The 19,972-nt window shown below is 37.5% G+C and overlaps 1 protein-coding gene across 2 annotated transcripts in view; it reads right to left on the bottom strand.

Moving 5' to 3' along the window:
• The window catches only part of LOC309511155 (uncharacterized protein), a 154,532-nt gene that overhangs the window by 113,878 nt on the left and 20,682 nt on the right, over window positions 1–19,972 (bottom strand). The gene's annotated exons all lie outside the window — the stretch shown is intronic.

Genomic DNA, 19,972 nt, shown 5'->3' with positions numbered 1-19,972 from the left:
TGTTAAATGTGATAGTTTCATTCTTACAGCTGCACTGGCGGAGCTAGGGGGTGGCCGTGGCCTGATTCTGTGACCTCAAGTCTCGTGCACTTTCTGAGAAACAGAGTCATGGTATCACACATAATATCAGCGTTAAGTTTCTTTCACACCCTCTGACATGCAAAACGACAATAAATATCCACAATTGCTCTAGTGTTTTCGTATCTTGCACTAGGGTGCTCTTCTCAGCACTCGAGGCCTCTTTACAGCATGCTGGAATCTTCTTGCCATGCAGTTTTAATTGTTTTCTGAATTGCTAAAACAACTCCATTCTCTGAACCAATTTGTCGAATAAATCACTCTTTCAGTAAAACATTAAACAAGTTCAGGTAGTCAAGACACCTTTTGCAGATCTGATGAACTCTTTTGCTAAAACTCTAAACACATTCTCACTCACTACATTTCACACTGTGATGCACTTGTGTTTCAAAACTCTAAACACAGGCAGGCAAAAGTTAAACACAACTACAACACTATTGTCATCGTTTGCACACAACGACTCAAAATTGTTCACACTTATTTCTAATGATGTGGCCAAACCAACTGGACATACAAGTCAGTTCAGAGTGCCAAAACTGACTCAAAATGTTGCACTGAATGTTGATACCAACAATGGATGGAAACAATATAAGAAGGAGAGGAGGAAGAGTATGTGTATAAGAGTGAACAAGGAGGAAGAGGACGAGGAAGAGCAGGTGTGGAGAATGTTGTCAAGGCTAGATCTGCTTTAGGGTTTTTCCCTTTGCCTCCAGAGATGACATTGCTTGTGACGTGACAAAGTCCTCAAGCCAGACCCAACATGAAGACATGATGCCGAAGCAGAATGAATCTCTCTGACCTTGATTTTGCAGTTGCACAACTCTTCTGTGTACTGTAACATGCACTCATTTAGAGTTTTTTAACCTTTTTGGCTTTTGCAATTGTGTCACTGTATTTTCACAGTATGCAAGTGCTGAACATACAGACATTCAACTGGCCTACTATACAATATTCAGTACAATACTATACTTGCAGTGCATACAGTATACAATTTATTTACCTTACTACTGTAAGTTGTGATTACTATACTTTTTAACGTAATTGCAAAATCAGTTTACTTCCTTACAATATACTTTTTTTGTAACTGCATGCTTTGGATTCTGTGTTCTCCATTTTTTTTTTTTTTTATGTAGTGTCTAATGAATGATCTGTAGTGTTTATAATATTGACTTGTTGTGTGTATGATCTGAAAGCCATGTTTGATTTTGAGCACAGATGAAATGATTTTAAGGCAATTGTTTGATTTTGCCAGAAGATTCAGATGTTCTGAATGTTCAGATGTTCAGATTTGTTTTGTTTAAGGTTTTGAGAAAGTGAGTGATGGTTTCAAGAAATGTGTTTTAGCAATTCAGATAAACTGTAATAATTATCTATTACGTTATGCAGTATGATCATCTCTTGTAAGTTGCTTTACCAAGCGTCTGCCAATTGAAAACATGTTCTGACACTGGTGGAGACCAGAGAGTTTCAAGAGCTTAAAGACAAGCAAAAATATTTTTGATCTTTTCAATGAAGCAAATGTGTGTGGCTTGGCTGGTTAGCGGTCAATCCCTATAGGTAGATGTCGTAACTACACCATTAAAGGGATTAAACACCTGTTTTTCCAATGACAGCCTTTCAAATAGTCTCAGCCTCAGACGTCACACCCATGGACCGTTGGCTGAACGTCTGATGCATATTGCACACTTAACTGGAAACACTTCAGGATTTTTTAAGTCGTCCTCTGTGGGAGAAGTGTGTATTGAGTTCTTCTCTGCCAGGAAACAAACCATCGTGTAAACTTCGTGTTTACAATTTTGACAATGTGCGCTTACCAGGATCAACTAAACGCTGGATTTTCAAAAGTATGTGAAGTTCGTGGCTCCATTGTTGCAGTAAATTTGCACAACATTTTTTGAATAAATAATTTATTAGATGCACACTGGTCTGTTATGGTAGGGACATTGGCCCTCATTTATCATTCTTGCGTAGAAACTGGCGTATATGTTGGCGTAAGATTATGCTTGCACTCCTCTCACCGCCTGATTTATGAAGCTGTGCGTACCTTTGAAATCCAGGTGTACGCAATACCTGCCTTTAATAAATGCCGCGGCTGAAAACGATCGTCATTAGAATAACACGCCCCTATATATTCAAGTCTCCGCTTCCCCCACGCCCTCATTTTACGCCATGGACACACGGAAGACGGCAAAGAAGAGAAACTTGGATGAGCAAATGACCTATCACAATGCATTATTTTACAGCACGTGTTTTGAAATTAGCATTTAATTTCGTATCACCTCACATGTATTGGGGTGTACAATATTGTGATGATGATGTGATGTGGAGTAGCCTACCATTCATTCACATGAATAATTGCATGACAATTTGTAATATTCTTCTTATTATGATTTTTATTATTAATGACGCTTATTGTTATTTAGAAGAAGAATGTCGTTATTATTATTATTTGTATTATTATTATTATTATAATTATTTAAAAGTCATTTTTATTATTTTGTCAGTCTGAATTATTTTTTGGTCATTGAAAGCTTTTCATTACTGAACCCAGTCCGTGCGCACGTAGGTCCGACGCAGAAGTATAAATCAGCCTTAACCCTGGCCTAACCATCGTTTCAAAGAATAGTACGACGGCGAGCGCGTCGAGTATAAACGCCTCGTCCGTTTGGGGAGGTGCGCGCGCAGTCTGCGGAGACTCGCGCTGCGGAGCCAGGCGAAAGTATAAACAAGGCTTGAAACGTCAGGTAAAGCACACAAGCTCGCAACTGAAGGAATACATATGCCTACAAATCAAATGCTCTGGTAAAGTCACACAAATTAAACATTGAAGTCCATGTTGCACAAAAATAAACACTGAAGTTTATAATTAGCCTACTATATTGTTGTTGTTTTTTTGTTTTTTTTTACAGTGGGTCATAATATATCATATATTTTAGTTTGTCAGTGCGTTTTGTGGTGTTAGGAATTGTTTTTCTGCGCATTTCCGCACTAACTCAAAACGTGCGTACATGTAGGCTACACCACCTCCTGAGCTGGCGTAGGATTTGAGCGTGCCGTACGCCAACGTCCATATCCGATTGTTAAGTCTGACGTCACACGTCACGTTTAGCCTTTTCCGGGTCCAAGCGCTCCTCTCGTCCAGAAATAACAATGGTGGAACCTGTAAATTTATTTACGATCACGTCCTTCTTAGTGAGGCACCCTTGGCGGTCAAAAAGGGTTTAAATTCCTTTAACACCAACAGAGTGGTTAGTGTAGCTCATCACTCAGGTGGCATAATTAAGGGTAGAGTCCAGGCATCAATGAAAAAGAAGATTTACGAGGTTGAAGTGAGTTAGCTCGGGACACGGGACACAGCACTGCGGCATTGTAAAAACACTCAATAATAACCAAAACACTAGCGAAAGCGGTAGGTAGGTAGAGAGGACCTGGACTTTGGACCCGGAAAGAGTATTATCGGAGAGTGGTTACGTCACGACTTAACAACCGAATTGATAAATCTCAAAGTCACCGTGGTTTTGGGTGTACGCCAGGTGTACACTGGAAATTTGGTGTACGCACTTTTGATAAATGAGGGCCATTGACTTTACATTTTTCACGCCCCTAAACATGCCCTAAACATGACGTGGAACAAAACGAACTGTGATTGTGTAACAAGTGCCCTCAAAGTAGGTTGGAGCAATGGACCAGTTTCTAGGTTAGTGGAGAACACAATTAATACTGGCAGTAAATAAATCACACAATCAGGTAAGGAAAATACTCAAAAAAAATATGTATTGTACTTAAACAGTCAAATAAATAACATGAACCAGATTTGGAAATAAAATAATAAAAAAAATAATAAAAAAAATGTATACAAAAAAATATGAGTACTCTGAGTTGTCTTTGGTTTCCTTGTCTTATTCTCTTAAGATTGTATTGCCCTTTTATCCTTGAAACAAATGAATCTATATTATCTAATTTATCTCCATTTACATATAGATTAGAAGATGACTTTTATTTGCTTTTGCTGTAATTTGGACAGCTCTTAAGGTTCACTGTCTTTTTAATTTAGAGTGTAGGGTTTTTATTCTGTTTTTCTTTTAGTATTAGAACTTCCTATACCGTTTAGACAAACCAAATATTCCCTTAAACAAGGTACAGTGTCATATAACCACAATTCAACCCAACTGAAACTTATATCACACTGAAATGATCAAAAATAAATCCAAATTTTACATCTGACTCACATTCAATAATATTCAATAAACAATACCCTCATTAGAACTGTCTTTTGAATATCGTCCAGAAAGTCCTTTAAGAAATCCAGTGGTTGAGTGTGAAATCAGTTCAATCCTACCAGTGCAAAGTGAAAAAGAATGTCCTCCCAACTGAAGAAGGTTGGTGGTCTATAGCGAAACGAAAAGGTCCTCGTGATACAGCACAGTGTCTCTTCCCAGGTTCAGAAATCAGCATTCAATGTTCTGGTGGCTCGCCATCTCAAATCCATGAGAGAGATGTCCAACTCAAGCAAGAAACCTGACCTGTTTTACCAAAACAGTGTCATTAACATTCAATATTACTTCTTTATAACTTTTTACTCTTTAAATTGAGTGTTTAAACATCCATCTCAACCTTCATGACAAACGTACAGGTATGTTACCTTGACATATTGAGAATGTGCAAATTAATATTCATCCATGGCTTAACATTTCAAAATAAATCATTTTAACATTCAGAAAATGTGCAAACGATCTTTACAACATGCACAAAATGCATAGTAACATAAAATACATCTTTCAAGAAAATAAAACATAAACTCACCAAATCCCGAGTTTCACAGTTTGTTAAACTCTGACTTCAGTTTCAGAGGAGCTTCACAAGAATGATCATTCTAAAATGATTTTTCATCATCAACCATAAAGTATTATAAAGTTGCTTATAACAATTTTAAATTAATTTTAACAATTTAATCCCGTCTGCATCACTCTCATCTCGTATTCAGCGTCTCTCGCACTTCCGTGAGTCATCCGCTTACATCACATGGTCTGCGCTCAATTATCATACTTATTATTTTTATTTATGGATAGTTAATTCACATTGTTTATTAATAGATCGTTTCAACTTTTTAATGAAACCTATAACTATTAGAATATACAATTATATTCGGTAATGAAACAAGGTTGAGTTTTCCTTTGAGATGCGCTGTGGAACTATTTTCGCTGCTGAAATAGAACAAAAAATGCCAATATTGTGTCTAAAATTCAACTGACTTAATATTAATTCCTTGTTTATTGAATTGTAATATGAAATCAGTGTCGCATTTTCAATCGTGATGGTATTCAGCGCTCTTGGTCGTGTGATGTTGCTTAACTTTATCATATGTTATAATGTTTCATTTGTTTCCAAATAAGGCGCGCACAACCGTGTTATCGTCAGTAGCCTGCCCTACATTATATATTATATTAGGCTATTGTATTCACTATCAGTCGCAACTTACACTAAATTAATGCAGAATAGATTTTTTTTGTTATTGACGTTTTAATCAGGCTATTTGTCCGGTCGGGCAAGTAAAATTCCCTTTCACTTGTCCCTTCAAAAAATCCACTTGTCCCGGACAAGCGTAAATGCCATCCACATGTAAGAGGGAATGTTCACTTTCTCATTTAGTTTATTGTTTCCAGGTATTGCTCCGGTCAGCACATGGGCTAAAACTTTATTATTATTGTCATAGCATTGTTTATTCATGATGTATTTAGTCTCATTTTCAAGACAATAAATTGATAGACTAGATGTAAAATCGGCACTGAATATACAGATGTATACTAAAACTGCAGAATCAATGGTTAAAGGAAAAGAAATGTTGCACTTACAGAAGAAAAGTAAATTATAGATTACTGTAATGTGTGTAAATTCATCACGATAACTGACGACATACTGTGTACAGTAACGCTCTGGCACAACACATGTGATACATGACATGTTCTCTGAAACGGAAATCATCACCTGAGGCTCATGAACCATCCATGAACTCCTTGGTCTTCTGAAATTTCCTCTCCCAGTATACTTGTAAGCTGAGAATTTTTAAAGCAAACTTTAGTTCCACAAAAAGTCTCGCAGTTCAGTCAGCCTCTGTTCTTGCACACTTAAATAGTTTAGAAGCAAAAATGATGATCTTTAAATGATGATCTTTAAATGATGAAAAAATGATTCGTTGAATTTAATAAAAAATGTTATGGTAAGTGGTTGCACACAATTGATTTTCAGCTACATTTAAACAAATGCAGTAAGTTGAACTTAATTTTAGTTCAACTTAATGCATTTGTTTAAATGTAGCTACAATATATTGTGTGCAACCTACCATACTTTTTTTTAAATTAAATTCAACTAATAATTTTTTTCAGTGTACTCATGTTCACACATCTAAACCTGTGAATCCACAGACTGAAGTGTGAGTGTGAGTCTCACACATTATGCTCCACTACGAGCCCTGCAACATAATCATATTTCACTTCTGAGAACTGACCTATAAGCCCTAGAGTTTCCATTTGACTTGTCTTTTGTGACCTGGGGCCTCATTTATAAACGTGGCGTACGCACAAAACGGGGCTGAAAATGTGCGTACACCACTTCCGACGCATAAGTTGTGATTTATAAAAACAAACTTGACGGGAAAATGTGCGCACCTGCACGCAAACTCTGACCCATGCGTACGAACGTTTTGGAGATGGAGCAGTTTGGCGACACCGATGGTGAGCTGGAGTTAAGTCTCTTTTTGGTCACTTTTAGACAGAAAATCTAAAGAAAATTAAACATATACAGAAAGATAATACAAATATAATTTCACTCACCAAGCCTGTCACTTGAAGCAAATATCCATCCCTTCTTAAATGTCCGCGCCAGCGAGCGCGTTGGGCCGTTTAGTGAAAGTGACGCAAATAACAGTTTAAATAAATAAAATAATGATTTAAACTATGTTTTACTTCTGATATAAACATTTAGATTAAATATGCCATTCAAATTAATGGAGTTAAACACTTAAACATGAAATCATTACTGAGAAGTTACAACATTTTTTATATTCAAATTCAATCAATAGAAATATTGTTGTGGATGCGATGTTTTTGAACACTTCCTGTGGCGTGCTGTGTTTTAATGTTTTAACCACAAAGATAATTGCTTATCATGATAATACCAGATTGTCTGAGAAAATAGTTTCGTACAAATAATGCCCAAGGCCTATCTGTTTCCATTAAAAATATATAAATCAATTAAAAATACAATTCGGCCAGTGGAAAAGATTGAGAAAACTTTCTCTGAAATGTATTTTACACTATTTGATTTATGTATTCAAAAACAAGGCAAGGATAGGCAACTACTTGATTTTTATTAATGTAATGTGTCTTGTACCGTTAAACGTTATCACGTGGATGAATAATAATATGCAAATGATATGCAGATGAGGATCTGCATAGTAAAACTAGGCGTTGTAAGCTCCATATATGGTTATTTCGGGGTGGAGACGCATGTGCGCACAATCTTCCGCTGACTGGGATTTATAAAGTGAATTCTGCGCAGGTTCTGGCGTACGAACGGTTTTATAAGTCTGAATATTTTTTTGCGTACGCCATTTTTGCCTTTCGGGCGCACGTACACTTTTAGTAAGGTTCCTACGCACAGTTTTATAAATGAGACCCCTGGGGCCTCATGTACAAAGACTTGCGTTGAATTCATACTAAAACATTGCGTACGGACAAAGCTGTAAATGTGCGTACGCACAAAAAAACCCAGATGTATGAATCTCTGCGTACGATGGATCCCACGCATATTCTCTTTGTACATCCCAGTTAACGTAAAATTGAGCGCACATGCACGAGCACAACGCCCCACCCAGTCTCCTCCCTTAATTCAATTAATTTAAATATGGTAATGAGTCCACTTTGGCAAAAGAAAGCAGTAAGAAAATGGCAGCAAGAAATGAAACTTTACAGAGAGTGAATTGGAGGTGCTACTATCGGAGGTAGAAACGAAAAAAAAAAAAACATTATTTGGAACTTTGTCCTCCGGAATTAATAACAAAAGGAAAAAAATATGAGTGGGAGAGTTTGGCTGATGCCGTCAATGCAGTGGGATCTGAAAGTCGCACTGTAGAGTAGACTGAGTACAGTTGAGACACTTTTTGCGTTTTGATTTTTTCACACAAAAATAGACACTGAAAAGAAGTGAATTTCCACATGACACGCCACATGACATTTCATTACCTTGTAGACTAAGATATTATCAATCAATAATACCCACAAGTAGTTCATATTTTCCACAATTAGCTCATAAAAATAAGGTGCTTTTTGTCTCAGCTTTGTCTCAACTGTACCCATATCATGTGGTACAGTTGAGACAGTGCATGGTACAGTTGAGACACCCCATTTTTAATGATGTGAAGGTAACTAACCATTCATTGTAAATAAATACAAAAATAAAGACAAATAAAGAAAATAACAATTGGGCAACATTTTTACATTTACATTTACATTTATGCATTTGGCAGACGCTTGTATCCAAAGCGATTGTATCCATTTTTGTTTATTCATCCATTTATATTCATTCATTTTATTTAAATTAGCACTGGTTAAAATGTATAAAGCAGGAACAAGATTATGTAACAATATTTATTAATAATACACAGTTTAAATATCACAAATATCACATTTTATTTTCATTTGCATCCTATGCTGGCTAATTACGGCGTTTAAACTGTTATCATAACACTGAACAACTAAACGTGTTTCCTAATAGAACTCTATCGGGGGTACAGTAGATATGTGTCTCAACTATCCCCCGCTGGCCACCTCGCACATTTCTCTAGATTTTGCAATTACCTTGCATGACACAATACCATGAAATACAGAATAACGTTTGTGGTGATACCAGTTACGTTTAACAGTCACATAAGGATAATAAGCTATTCATTGTGGAGAGTGCATGGTGAAGTGAACGTCATATCTTAGAAAAAAAAACTTTCCCCGATATCTTCGGATCGGAGATGCGTCGATCCGTTGTTCAAATTTCCCACGATCAAAGAGGACACTAATACGCACGTGCACAGTAAAAATCACAACTTGTGCTTGCTGCGAACGCAAGTTATTTAAGGTGTCTCAACTGTACACATGTCTCAACTGTACACAGTCTACCCTAAATGACCTTAAAAAGAAATGGTCTGATATAAAGGTGGACATTACACCAAAGCTGCCATTGCCATAGACTAAGGGTTGTATCAATTTGCATATGCTTTTATATGTTCTTACTTAATTGCAAAATTGATAGAATATTCCCATAAGGCTCGACAATATGTCAATTATTTTATAAATTGCAAATTAATAGCTATTCTTCCGACTGGTGGTGGTGCTATAGACTTGTAGAACAATTCGTTGTGTAATGTTTGCAACTTCACTTCATTGCCTGTAAGAGTCGCCAACGGACAAAAACAATGAGAAATGTACGTACGCCAGACATGAAATTGGCGTGGAGGAACGCACATTCTCGCGTTAATTTCACTGTTAGTAGGCTACATACGACCGTAAGCGTGAAAGCTGCCGTACGCAACGTTTTTGTGCGTACGCTAGATTGATACATGAGGCCCCTGGTCTGTGTGTTTTACAACTAATATTGGCAGTATTTATATAGCATTCTAGTATCTTTGGTTCACTTCTTGAGTTATGCCAAAATCACTGAGACGGTTGATGTGACATGATCAACACATAAATAACCCATAGAGACAAGTTTTATTTTGCATGATTTGAAAGCATTTATTTGAATGGCTTTGTAGTAGTCAAAGAACGTAGTGTCAGAATTAATAACAGAAAATCATTTCATGACAGCTCTACATTTAGAAAAGCTCAAGAGCCACGTAACCAGGCCCAAAATGCTGCTGGTAAATTTTGAATGATGAACCATGCACTATGATTGTTCCTCGACGTCTGGCTCATCATCACAAGCCTCTGCTTCTAGAGGTGGACTTGCATCTGCTTTTAAAAGATCCAAACAGTCACCGTTAAACAGTGAGATTTCTTTATTATATTTGCTCTTCAGAAAGTCCTGTAATTCCTCCAGGGTCTTTACACTGATCTCTTCCTCTTTGCTCTCATCTATGTTTTCAGCCCAGTGAGCTTGAGACAACCATTCTTTGCTCTTACTGTTATAGCAGCAGAACACTGTCCACATGTGTGAGGGAATGTTGACTCTGTTATTCAATATATGTGGTGGTGTTTTAGTGTTCGGCACAGCTCCTGTCAACACATAGGCCAAGATATTCCCAGTTTTTTTTATTTTATTTTTTTATCACTACAGTGAGAATTCATGATCCCTCCAACTGTTTGCTCCATGTTTTTCCAGCTGCCACTGTTAAAGTTTATGTACTGTAGTAGGTGTCATTAAATTTACTGATGACTTAATTTTGCATTCTTTTTATTCAACTTTGACTTCTCTTTCATTGTCATTCTGTCTGTTTCTGTGTATCAGTACTGTTGTGCAGTTGGCATGTTCACTTTTATACATGGAAAGTGCATTTATTTTGTTGATCAAAATTACTGAAATCTGTTTTGTATACCATCCCCTATCCCTCCTCAAACCCCACCCCCATGACATTTTTGCATTTTAATTAAAAAAGGTTTAAAAAAAAGAAGAAAGAAAACATTTTCATGTAAATGAGTGTCGACATGCTGAAATGAGCACCAAGGATTAAGTTGTACAGTAGTTATTGATTTATGAGATAAATAAATCCTGAATAATGCACTATCCAGTCGGTATATAGAGAAACATAAGAATCTTCTCTGACATATTTTATGGGACATTCAGTGGCGAATAACCTGAGAGGTGTTTTGGGATGCTGTTCTTATGCACTTTGCCTTTATGTTCTATCTTGGTCTGTAGTTCTATTAAGTCTGTGACATGTAACATTGAGATGTTTTGCCAAAAGCATTGACCAGAAGGTGATTAACGTGTCATGTTCAACAGTCAGATAACGCTACCAGGGCTATATCATTTTGCAGGATTTAAAAGCATTTGTTTTGTTTTGTGTTACACAGTGGTCAAAGAAATAACAGGGGCAGAGATGATAACAGAAATCTGTTTCTGATATACTCTCATACTACCTTACCATTTAGACAAGCTCAACTGTTAATGACTTTAGGATCATTTAGCTGCATAACCAGGTCCAAAATGATGCTGGAAGTTATTTGATTAAGAACCACCATGATTCTTGTTCATTGTCTTTATTATGTGTCCAGAGGCTGACCTATGGCAAAGTCCCTTTCAAGAAAAGTCTGTTCACTCGGATGCCATATTTGCAATGCCTCCAGGCAGCTATTTCGGCCATACAAGACCAAGTCCTGTCTTTTGAATGGGGGGATCCTGGAATCTCAAAAACTGCTTGCCGAACTCACAATTATATCAAATCAGCATAAAAAAGCGTATCTTTTCAGGCTAGACAAGCCAATGTGCAATCAGGTTTCTATGGGAACCGGAGATTGTAACAACAGCTGAAGTGACAATTACTTTAGAAGACGGGACTATTCTGCCAAATTGCACGTTGCAGTTTCTCCCATTCATAAGTAATAGGAGTGAACGTCTTTCTATATCTATAGTCTTTGCCTAAGGTCACAGAGGAATCCATTAAGTTCAAGGGAAAAGTGTTTAATTTATACGAACATGTAAATCGTTAATTTAACTTCAGACATTGAGGTCTGTGTGCACATGACCAGTCCAATACAAATTCACTCCCTCATATTATGTTATGAAAAATATAAATGACTGGAGGTCAGTTATGTTCTGTTAGCTTTATGGAAATGAACAAACTTTGTGGACTGCACATGAGATCTTATTGTAAAATGATTGCCGTTATGAATATATCACTCAGGTGAGACTACCCTGCTGACAGACATTGAGCTCTGAGATTGGCAAGAGCAGTTTACAAATCATCAGTAGGCCTACTCATCTAGCTGGATCTGTCTGCTGCAGTTAATCTCCAGATCCTCCTGTCATCCCTCAAGACGACCGGCATCTCAGGAACCTCAATCCAGTGGTTCAAGTCTTGCCTCTCAGGTAGGACCTTCAGAGTTGTAGGCTCGCCAAGCCCATGGGTAAACCCATTCAATAAACACAAACTTTTTCTCCCTGTTCCATGGGAACTTAGCCAAATAGTAACAAAATGAAATCCATCACATCATGTAAATGAGCTAAAATGGCCACTCTGCCTTCATATAGTCTTTAAAGAGACTAAATGAAATTAATAGGCATTTGAAATCTAACAAAGAAAAAAGAAAAACAACGAATGTGCATTTCATCTAGCCTGGTTAAAACCAGACCATTCTCATTAGTAACTGAGTTATGGTCTGGCAAAGCTTCATTAATAACTCATTTCCAAAGGGGCGTCACCAACGGACGTCGCTCAAATGCCTCTGGGCGCAATTGGATAGACCTAAAAACAATCAGAGCGATCGTCATGGTGTAAAGCCATATGCTGCGTCCCAATTCGCTTAAGTTACACTACGCCAGGGGTGCCCAATCCTGCTCCTGCCGATCGACTGTCCTGCACAGTTCATCTCCAACCCTAATCAAACACACCTGAAGCAACCAATTAACGTCTTCAGTATCACTTGAAAATGAAAGGCAGGTGTGTTTGATTAGGGTTGGAGATGAACTGTGTAGGACCAGCCCGTTCTCATCCCAAGGCGTCATATACTGACGCTTTTGACATTTCGTCTACATCCAACGCACATGGCACCCTTTAGCGTCAATATGAGACGCAGATAGATATGGGCCAGAAGGCGCCTCCTAGCGGTCTAACCCTAACCCTACCCCAGACCTAAACCTACCCATAACCAAACAAAGCTATCTGCGTCTCATATTGACGCTAAAGGGTGCCATGTGCGTTGGATGTAGGCGAAATGTCAAAAGCGTCAGTACATGACGCCCTAGGATGAGAATGCGTTGGTAGGGCAGTCGATCGGCAGGAGCAGGATTGGGCACCCCTGCACTACGCCATACTCTTTTTGTGAAGAAAAGGTATTTACTTTTGAATGTGTAGCAAAAAAGTAGGCAAGCTTTGGGACATACTACTTCATCATCTTTATCGGACGGATCTGTCGCGTGCATCCTGTCACGTAAACTGCCCTGTCAATCATCTTGTCACAGTTAAAATCCTCTATTAACCCTTAAAGACCTAGAACATTTTTGGGGCGCCTGACTCACCTGTACTTTTCTTTGTTTTTCTAACCCATTCTAGCAGCAAGCATCAAGTGCCATATATCATTTTAAACAGGAGAACCTAAAGTTTCCAGCTAGCTCATTTAAAGTCCCAGTTTTACATTTCTTTTGTCAGAGAATTTATGAAATTAACAGGATTTTAAGAAAAACGGCAGCACAAAATGTGGTGTTTTCAGTGTGAACTCAAACAGAACTTCCTGAAGTTTTGTTTTTTTCTTTTAGAAAGTTAGACTTGGTTGTTTTAGACTTCCAGATGAAATTTTGTCTACATGTAACAATCCCTCAGCAAGTTATAGCCATTTATTATAATATTATTCTAGGCGTTTTTGAGTAAAAACAGGTGTATTACATTTTCTGACAATGTAGATGTGTCCAAATAAGTTCAGGAAGTAAAGTAAATAGAAAAGTTGTTATATTACAACAGAACACTGAAGCAAACATTTTTCTTCAGACAATTATATTATAATTTGAATATGAACAACAAATGCAAACAATATAACAAGTAGTGACAACTGTGCAATATAAATACTAACAATACAATATAGCCTACAGAGTGTAAATGAACAAATGGTTCAAATAATCTTCACAAACTAAATACCAAAAGAAATAAACAGTGCAAATGAAGAAATGGTTCATTGAGGGTAATATACTGAGTGCTAATGAACAAATAGTGCAAATAATCTTCACAAACTAAATATAAAAAAACAGTGCAAATGATTCAAACAATCTTCTGAATCGGAAGGTTCCACCAGGTCTAACGACTCGTTTAAAAAAATAAATTCTAACACATCCTCCGATTTGTACTGCTGTTTTTTTTACATACTCATGCTCTTTCGTGTTTTATGCTCTTTCATGTTTTGCGCTCTTTCGTGTTTTGCGCTATGGTCAAAAACTTTGCATCCGTTAGTTTTCATGCGTAGTTTTCAAGGTGTATAAAGAAACGTGATTGGTTGTTAAAATCACCAATCACTATGTTTGTTGGTTGAGTTGATGACCGTTTGGACGAATCTGGGCATGGGGGTGGGACTAAGCATCAACAATCGTTCCTGTTTGGCTCAGAGAAAGAAACCACATGTGTTTCCTTGACGAATCACTGCTGTAGATTTTGATGACGCAATCGCCGGCACTACGGAGCCACTGAATGACCTATAGAGACACCCGTGATAACACAGGAAAGCTGAGAATCTCATCTTTACGGTGCATTTTAAAGCATACAGATTGGATTAGCGACTCAAAAGTTATTAAACATTTTAGAACGATAGTTATTTTATGCCGCGGGCGGCCGTATCGGTCTTTAAGGGTTAAATCTAATTTAATTTCCTACCGTTTCGGAGAGAAATGTAGTAGCACGTTTATCTGCCAGTGGGTCTTTCGTGGAGACTGTCCTCATGTGTTTGCAATTTGAATATAATAATGCATTTAAAAGTTGGTGCGCTTCACCAACGGACGTCGCTCAAATGCCTCTGGACGCAATTGGATAGACCTAAAACCAATCAGAGCGATCGTCATCATGTAAAGCCCGCCTCAACGTTTCTGATTGGTGCCTCGATTTGGACGGATTAGAAATAGGCTTGAATGGGCTCTTTGCCAGACTACTTGCAGAGCAAATCTAAATTTGCCGGAAGTTTGTCTGGGTTTTCCCAGGCTACATTTCATCAGCTCTGAGCCAAAAACCTTTTTCATATTCAAATGTATTGACATGAGAACGAGCAGAGATTTGACCATGCGCTCAGCATGTGCTTGCAGTTCATTGGGTGTTAACAACAACATATTTCCTCATTGGCTTTCACCATTGCTGTATATACAATGCATGTGCCAGTACAGCTGTGACTTTGGGGCCAAATCAAAAGAATCACCTTTTGCAAAAACGAACACTTTGACAACTAAAGCCACGTTTCCACTGCAGGAACTTTCCCCAGGAAGTAGGAACTTTGGGGTGGTACTCGGTGTGTTAACACCGCAGGAACCAGAGTCTAAATGAAGTTGCGGGTAAATAATTCCCCCTCCGAAGGTCCCTGCTGGCGAAGTAGTACTTTTTCAAAGTTCAGGAACTTTCAGGGATGGGACTTGTGCGCTGAACATGTTGATTGGTTGAGTTCACGCTGCATTTTGATTGGTTGATTCCACGCAGCATTTTATTTTAACGGGCATGTATTGACGAGGCTCACTCACTGAGTACTGTTATCAGAATGCTTTTATTCTGTTCAATAACACAGTGTTGAACTTGGCTAACTGCCGCTTTATACTGCCATCTAGTGGCCCAGTTAGCATGGAACACATATCGATACATCTCCCCTTCTTTTTTTTTCTTTTCTTTTTCTTTTTTTTTTTTTTACTTCATACACTTTCCTTGATTCTTATGTCTCTCTGAGGCTCTTTCAGCAGGTGTCTTCTGTTCCGCCTCATTATCTTTCCATGTTCTGTCAACACTTCGTATGACCTGGGTGTAGTCTCTTTTACCACTTTGGCCAGCGGTCCCCACTGTCCATCACATCTCACCCGCACTACTTCTTCCTGAGCTAGTGGACTCAGCGGTTTGGCTGTTCTGTTGTAATGCCTCACCTGCCTCTCATTCGCAGAATTCAGTGTACTCTGTACCTTGTGATGCTTCACTGATGGAAGCTTTGTCCGCAGTTTCCTATTCATGAGCATTTCTGCCGGTGAAAGGCCATTCAACCGAGCATCACCATTGGAGAATGGCCTTTCACCAGCAGAAATGCTCATCAGGCCACTCTGCAGGCCACTCCCAAGCCACGCCTACCGGTTTTAGTAGACTATGAGGAGGCTGGTGCTACCGCAGCTCTGTGTCCAGGATAGGTCAAACTAAAGGCGCATATGAACGGAGCAGTAGGCACGTCATCTGAAGACCTTTTGATTTCTGTCTATCACTTGGCAAGTTGTACGGAAGTGGCTAAATAAACTACACTTTTTTGTATGAGTGAGCAGTAGGCAACCGACTTAAGAGGTATTAGCAAACCCTGCATCCTCTGACCAAGATCAGACTGGCGAGGCTGTGTCTGTGAAATCCATGTAAACCCGGGTTGTGTGACTCTGTGCGGCATCGGGTCCCTTAATGAATTAATAATTGAAAGTATAGGATGCTCAGAATAATCAAAGATCTAAATTAATTCATAATCAATATTTATGACTATTTTCTATTAAGAAACACAATCTAAATTTGATTATCATTTGAAATTGGAGTTAGATTAAGCGTAGAGCTAAAGTAATATTGAAACTAAATTCCAATAAATAAAGTGAACTTCACTGGAGCGCTGAAAAGACATACACGCATTATTCCTTCGCCCAGGCCGTTGGATTCCGTCTTTGGGCCAATGGGTGGTCTCTACAATATCATAATAAATTTGAGAATTATTTTTATTTATGTAATATACAGCTTATACAATACATACTACCAGTCAAAAGTTTGGAATAATTAAGTTAAGTCAATTTTTTTGTGTTTTCGAAAGAAGTCTCTTCTGCTCACCATGGTGCATTTATTTTATCAAACATACAGTAAAAACAATAATATTGTGACATTTTATTACAATTATAAAATAACTGTTTAAATATGTTGGAAATTTTAATTTATTCCTGTGATGCAAAGCTGAATTTTCAGCATCATTACTCGGCTTCAGTGTCAAGAAAAAATGTATTTTTATTATCAGTGTTGCTTTTTATTTTTGTGGAAACTGTTGAAACACTACCATTCAAAAGATTAAAAAAAGAAAGAAAGAAAAATAAATGAATAATCTCATTCAGCAAGGATACATTAAATTGATCAAAAATGACAGTAAAGACATAATGTTACAAAAGATTTCTATTTCAAATAAACGCTGTTTATTAAACCTTATGTTCGTCAAAGAAGCCTGAAAGTATAAAGATAATAATAAGAATCATTATTAATAACTGAGCACCAATCATTTATAATAGTTGAGCAGCAAAACAGCAAAGAATGATTTCTGAAGGATCATGTAACACTGAAGACTGAAGTAATGATGCTGGAAATTCAGCTTTGATCACAGGAATAAATTAATACAACATCAAAAGTGTTTGGTTAGCATGTGGTCAGTTAGCTTCACCTGGTAAAAGGCTAAATGCATCTTTCTTCACTGACATCCTTTCAAAAGCAGGCTACACTTTGGAAACACCTTAACCTGGTAATGCTGTTCCATGAATAAACACTTGAGGGAGCCAAACACTTGCAAATTGTGAGTGTAAACCCAGAGAAATGTGTCCAAGGTAATAAATAAACTTCAAAAGACAATAGATAGTGTATTCTGCTCATTTTGAAAGGATGACCTAAAAATAAAGTAGAATAAATGGTTCATACTTGTAAAACACTTTGGATAAAAACATCCTGATGAGTGAATAAATATAAATAGGCAAAGATACGTTTACATGAGAATGTTTGTTTATTTTTGTCCAGACTGTGATTGATTTATTTGAGATGTTTTGATTTATTAGGATCTGCATTGAATTATAGTGTATGTTTTCAACATTGTAAATATTAAGATGAAGGCTTTTTTTAATTTATTTTTATGTGCTATAATGATTTTGGGTTCCATTTAACTACTATTAACCATTAACTACATGAATGTGAATTTAAAATGAACAGTACTTCTATAATTTATTGGTAATGTAAATTCTAACATTTACCACTGCATTTTTTAAATAAAAAGTAGTATGTTGTCGGCATGAAACGGAAGTTGCGACATTATAAAATGCACTGTGAACTAACATGAACAAACTATGAACAATTGTATTTTTATTAACTAACCAACAATGAATAATGAAAGCAATAAAAAAATTATTGCTATAGCTAATGCATTAACTAATGTTAACAAATGAGCTCTTCACTGTAAAGTCTTACCTTATTTTGCTTGCCAGATACACATTTTGAAATATTCTATCAAAGGTGCCGTTGACCGTCGGTGAGATTACATCACTTTCACCATGTTCAACATAATTTGTCACTTGTTTTTGCTGTCCTCATGTTTAGCATCAAAGTGTGTGTCATTTTGGACACAGGTACACAGATCCTGATCTTTATCTCCTGAGTTTCACTAAACAGGAGGGATTCATCACAGAGGTCAAAGTCATTAACCTGACTGCTGAAACACACACCAGGAGTGTGAGCCAACACGGCATTCCCTACACCAAAGACACCAGAGGATCACGTACCAAAACACTCTGTCAACACCACACACACACACACACACACACACACACACACACACACACACACACACACACACACACACACACACACACACACACACACACACACACACACACACACAAATACTTTGTGTGTGTGTGTGTGTACTGTGGCACAATTGGGTGAAGGTCATTTCCTGCCAGTATTGAGACTCAAACCTGCAACCTTCGGGTTACCGGGTTAAAAAAAAAAAAAAAATAATAATCACCATATCACATATGGACAGGACAATACTGCACTTATATGAAGAGGAAGTGTAGGGTTTATATGTCCATTATTACCTGTCTTGGTTGAATTCCAGTGTAGAATGCGGTCTGTTATTTCTTGATAACAGACCGCTGCCATGAAAAACAGCGCATTGCTATGGACGCGGAACAAACTATTTTCTTTGGCGGAAGCAATGCAATCGTTTTTAAATCAATAAACTCCTTTTTAAATCAATAATTTGTGTCAAATTATTTATTTATTTTGAAGGTAGCCATGTAATAAGCGGGATAATGTATAGAGAGGCGGTCATTATAGCGAATAACAACCCCGTTCAGCCTGTCGGGGTTGTTATTCGCTATAACGACCGCCTCTCTATACATTATCCCTTATGTGATCCCCTACTGGTAGATGCTGGAACTGCACTATTATCAGAACAATATTCTCATTTGACAGCATTTATAGTTGTGCATTCTGATTTTTATTTTGCATATGTTATATTAATAGCAAAAATGTATCATATTATAGTAGATGTTTGACCCAGAACCCTGCATGTGGACGGGTGAACTGCTAATATTTGATGTAACGGGTGGAATAAATGTGTCATTTGCAGTGTGAGTGCGGGACGGGAATCGATAGGCACAGGCGGACTGCGGATCCGATAGCCAAGACTATTCATACTCAGTTCGGTACCCACTCATATATGCAGCTGCTTTTGAAAAGTCCTGTGTTTATTTGTGCTCATCTTCTTTACATGTCTTTTGTTTCACAACAGTTGGTTTGAGTAAATGACAGAATGCTAACTTTTGGGTGAACTATTCTGAAGACCATCAAAGTTTTCTATTAACAACACAGTTTGCAGCGTTGAGCATTTTAGCAAATCGTGATTGACAGCTTCAGTCATTATAAAGGGAGCGCTCAATGCTCGCTTACTGTATACATCTATTCACCATTTAAATATATATATATTTATATATTTTTCATGCTGCTAAGAGGACGAATGGCCATGTGTACACTTTGTTTTGGCTCTTAAAAGTATGAAATAGTATTCTGACCTTGAGTCACAGCTCAGAATAATGACTAAAGGGTTTAACACGGTCTGTGTTCTTGTGGTGCCATCAGTCAGTTTTGTGAACTAACATTTACTCTATATATTATACCAACTTGTTCCCAACCAGGATTTTTTTTTTTTCGGTTAGAATTATGGCCAGTGGCAAACGTGACCCAGATGTT

Source organism: Leuciscus leuciscus, assembly GCF_965113295.1.
Source record: "Leuciscus leuciscus genome assembly, chromosome: 12".
Lineage (NCBI taxonomy): Eukaryota > Metazoa > Chordata > Actinopteri > Cypriniformes > Leuciscidae > Leuciscus > Leuciscus leuciscus.
This window is presented reverse-complemented; position numbering and strand designations above follow the sequence as displayed.